This window comes from Pholcus phalangioides, unplaced genomic scaffold, assembly GCF_987345545.1.
Source record: "Pholcus phalangioides strain wild (caught in Gottingen) unplaced genomic scaffold, Ppha-v1.0 ptg000036l_1, whole genome shotgun sequence".
Classification (NCBI taxonomy): Eukaryota; Metazoa; Arthropoda; class Arachnida; order Araneae; family Pholcidae; genus Pholcus; species Pholcus phalangioides.
The window spans coordinates 1393508-1398305 of record NW_028301623.1 but is presented as its reverse complement, the minus strand read 5'-3'; the positions used below and the strand labels follow the sequence as shown (position 1 = coordinate 1398305).

Sequence of the window (4798 nt, the reverse complement as noted above, 5' to 3'; positions counted from 1 at the left end):
AATGGCGCCGGATCGACAATGCGCTGAGACCACTGATCAAAGCCACCCTCAACGTCCCAAAGCGTGCCTCCAACACGTACCTTCATGGCGATACGAGGGACGGGCTCTTTGGTGTCCCCGAAGCGGCAGTGGACGCTGACATCAGCCACGTCGATGCGGCCATGAAGCTTCTAACATCAAAGGACACAGTGGTACAGGCCACGGCGTGGGAAGACCTGACAGAATTCGTGGCGAGGTGCATCAGGAAGCCAAACCCATCGACAGCGGACTTGAATGCTTACCTGTCAAGGTCGGCAGCGAAGCATACCTCACACCCGTCATCTTCGGTATGGTCCAGGGCACGGATGGCCTCCGAGCATCTCAAGCTGGTGTGGGAACTCACCGATGACCATCAGGTGGCTGTCAAGTGCGGAGAGACCACCATCTCCGACAGGAGAATGGTCTTCAGAACCCTGAGAGGCGCTGTCAGAAAGCAACACTCTGCGGACTTGGCAGCAATGGCTCACCAAGGGAAGACATCCAGCACCTTCTCACGCTCAAAGGCATCGACCCACTTCCACAGGGAGGGGAACTTCACTCGCTTCGCTGATTGGAGGTTCATCCACCGTGCGAGGTTGGGTCTCGTACCGCTGAACGGCTATCGACACGAGAATGACCCAGCTGCCAAACGTTGCCGCAAGTGCAACTATCCAAACGAAACCCTCCCACACGTGCTGGATCATTGCATGATGTATAGCCCTCTATACACAGCGCGCCACAACAACATCGTGGAAAGGGTAAAGAAGGCAGCCAGCGGAAGGTGGGAAGTCTTTGCCGAGAACCGGCCAGTGATGGGTTCAACTCTACGTCCCGACCTGATTCTCAAAAAAGACGGCTCCATCCTGGTCATCGACGTGACGGTGCCATTCGAAAATGGCCCTGAGGCCTTTGCAACAGCGAGACGTGCCAAGGAAGAGAAATATCGACCGCTACTCAACCTCCTGAAACAGCGCTATCCGGACGTCCGCTTTGGTGCCATTGTGGTGGGAGCCCTAGGTTCCTGGGATCCACTTAACGATAGGATCGTGTCCCGGCTGTGCTCCCGAAGATATGCAGGACGCATGAGCAAGTTGATCGTCAGCGATACGATTGCTGCATCACGCGATATCTATGTGGAATTTATATCCGGAGTACGGCAGTCATCCGGGAGGACCTTGACACCCGCAACGTCCGCGCCCGATCACACGAGCGACCATGCGCGAAGACTGGTCGGACACAGCGCACGTGCAAATGCTGCCCCATGATATGTAAATACCCCCACAAGTGTCTGGCACCCAATTGTATATATATCGTGTTCTGAGGAAATAATGTAATAGCGCACCCATGTCCGTATTCAGTTCGCACCTGTATCTCTTGTATTTTCTATGTTCCGCATATATCCATTGTACTGTACCGCATCCGTGAAATATGTGTATATATGTATATAACCAATGTCTCGCATCATACCCCCGAATATATCTATGCTCTATGTATCCCGCAAATGTGTGTATCCGATATGTACATACCTAACTGTCCGCACTAATGAGCTGTAACCCGCTGCTGCGAACTAGCACCATTAATGTATCCCGCATCTAACCTGTTTATCCGCACATATCTAATCCAAATAATGTCAAGCATACTATTCCCTTGTAAAGGAAGAACTGAGACCCATATCGGGCAATGTGAATACAAATTTTCAAACATGAATAAAAGCTTTTTATAATCTGTTCTTATCAGCTTAATATCTGGTACGTCTCCTACATGGGGACAAGATATTAAACTTATTTTTGGAACAGGGCGGAGTGCTTTCAGCTTGCTGAACCTCTGCCGCGGGTCCTCTCGATATTGCACTACCTTCGAGTTGGGCCCATCCTCATGAAATCAAGTAGACTCTGTGTTTTATTCATAATTTCGCAATAATCACTCTTTGTCGGGGCGAAAACGACAAATTTGAAAGCGGTCGACGGGAAATTAAGGCCCGGCACACGACCCCTGGGACTTAGTTTTTTATTAAGGAGACGACGTGGATGGCACGTCCTTGTGAGGACGGGTCCACGCCGGTCGTTTCCTCGTTGTGCTGTGCGCTTCCGAAATGCTGCCGCGGGTCCCCTCGACGTTTATCCTGTTCCTGGGTGCCCCCCCCCCTTCTCCATCGAGAATGCAAGTAGATATTGGTCTCGCGTCGACATCTAGCGGTAGAACGTGCAACCCGAACGAAACGGCGCCCCGGGAGCCCAGGAACGTCGCACCTGAAAGCGGAGGTGTAATGTGATAGGCCTCCTCGTGGTGCACCCTGGGTAACGCCAAATCTATCACACGTCATTGTCATCGCTTTTTGTGCTCATATACTTCACCTTCAATAGCCCAAATTACACGTTTATTTCTACACATCTTGCAGTACATGTCTTGCGTCTCGTTTTGTCCTGTACATGTTTGTCTTATGTGTCCAACCCCTCATTGTGGGCCGCGCTCAGGCGGAAGGGGTCCTCCCGGATGGGGCATTGCTTCTAGCGTATGCTCCATCCGGGACGCTGTCTACCTGCGTGTTTGCCGTGCGTGGAGACCCGTAAGGCTGGAGATGGGGATCCTGGTTAGCCTGATGCGCTAGCTTTGGCCTCGGATTCAGCCGAAACGGGAGGCCTGGATTAGCCCCGTCTGGGTCAATCGGCTGGTCGCCTCGGTGGCTGAAGGGGTTACACTACTGGGCAGGTAGAGGGACCGGGCCTGCCGGACTTCGTGAGGTTTCTTGGTGCTGCTTCACGTCGCTCTTGGATCTGGAACGCGTCTGCTCGCCTGTTTCGGTGGTGTATAGTTCCTACCTAACCTGGCGTTGCCACTAACCTTCATCAGTTACGTGTGCGCGTCCCCTCGTAGGGCTCCATGGTGGGCATGGTCGGTAGGGGCCGAACAAACTATCTCCAAAATGGGGAAAAATACAAATGCACCAAAACGTCAACGTATAGCTATGAGCGAAACAATTGTCACTGAACCTGCTCCTACTGTTTCATTTTTCTTCTTGCATTCTACTGACACCGATAAACCTCTGGCCAAAGCATCACCATTCTTAATAGACAAAGCTCTCTACGGCGCAATAGGCACATTAAAATCAGTGAAGGCTCTTCGTTCAGGAGACCTTCTAATTGAAACTAACACACCGAAACAATCCGAACTTATTCAAAAGCTCACATCTCTTGGGAATATTCCCATAACAGTAAAAATTCATCCCACGTTGAATTATTCACGTGGTGTCATTTCAGATAATAACTTAATTAACATGGATGAAAAAGAACTAACACAAGAGCTGGCGTCTCAAGGCGTAACATCTGCCAAACATATTTTGAGTCGCAAAGATGGCAATCCAGCTCCATCACGTAACATAATCCTGACATTCTCATCACCGACATTGCCGAAAGATATTAAGATAGGCTATTATAGCCTCAAAATCCGCCCATACATACCTAACCCCGTAAGATGTTTCAACTGCCAGAAATTCGGTCACTCACGAACGGCGTGCCGAAGTCAACCCACCTGCGCGAAATGCGGTGAGAAGGACCACATTTCGGACAACTGCACTTCAACATCATTCAAGTGCGTCAATTGCGGTGGCATTCACCCCGCATTTGACAGAAAGTGTCCGAAATGGAATGAAGAAAAAGAGATCCAGAAGATCAAGGTCCTTAATAACATCTCGTATATCGAAGCACGTCGTCGCATAACATCTAACCAAGCTCCAATAGTTGGTAAATCATACGCCAATACGACTTCACAATCACCGACTACTAACAAGATTAACAGTGTAACAAAAGTTTCTATTACAACTCAGACCGAACCAATTGCTAACACATCCACTCAAACTTCATCCAATCAACCATGCAATAGTTGTGGCTGCTGTTGCTCCGCTGGATTCCGGAGGGAGTCCACTACCTCCGAAGAAGAAGCGGGAAAAGCAACAGCGAACACATTCAAAATATCTACTGGTACCAAACCGAAAATTAGTTCTGGAAATAAAACAAAAAAGAAACCTTTCAAGACGGGGTATTCCAAAAAAGCCATACAGAGAGCTTTGACACATCCCACCATTAAAAATGTGTCACTTATCGATGACACATCGATTGGTGACATGGATTTTGACAATCCTACAGAATCCGGTACTACCCGCCTCAAGATTGACCGGAATAAATTTAAGGACCTTGAACCGTCTACTTCTATTTGAAATTGAAATTTATGGCCAACATAATTCAATGGAACATTCGTGGTCTTAGAACCAATTATGAAGATCTCAAGGATTTGATCAATCGTTATCATCCTGTTTGCGTGGCACTCCAGGAAACTTTTACGAAGCCCTCGGAGACATGGAACATCAGGCGACATTCCCTGTTCCGTATTGATTACGATGACGGCAGTAGAGCCTGCCGCGGTGTTGCTCTGCTGGTTCCACATCACGTGTCGTCGCGCGTTTTAACGCTGCGCACGAACCTGCAAGCCATCGCGATGGAAATCTCTACAGGCCTACGGGTTACCATCTGTTCTGTTTATTTGCCACCAAATGACACCATCTTACAGAGAGATCTAGAAGATCTGATTGATCAATTACCTCCACCATTTTTTCTTCTTGGAGACTTCAATGCACATAACCTGATATGGGGTTCTAACAGCAACACCCCACGTGGCGAAATGGTTGAACGGCTGTTAGAAGACATGGACCTCGCCATCATGAATGATGGCAGTTTCACTCATTTTCATGCCCCAAACAATAGTTTCACTGCAATAGATCTATCCT

General features: G+C 48.9%; 1 non-coding gene across 1 annotated transcript; it reads left to right on the top strand.

The window, feature by feature from the left end:
- Positions 1–1706: 1706 nt before the first annotated feature.
- Positions 1707–1894, top strand: LOC149066039 (U2 spliceosomal RNA). The gene has a single exon (XR_016195537.1). It is a non-coding gene; the product is annotated as a U2 spliceosomal RNA (small nuclear RNA).
- The last annotated feature ends 2904 nt before the right edge of the window (positions 1895–4798 follow it).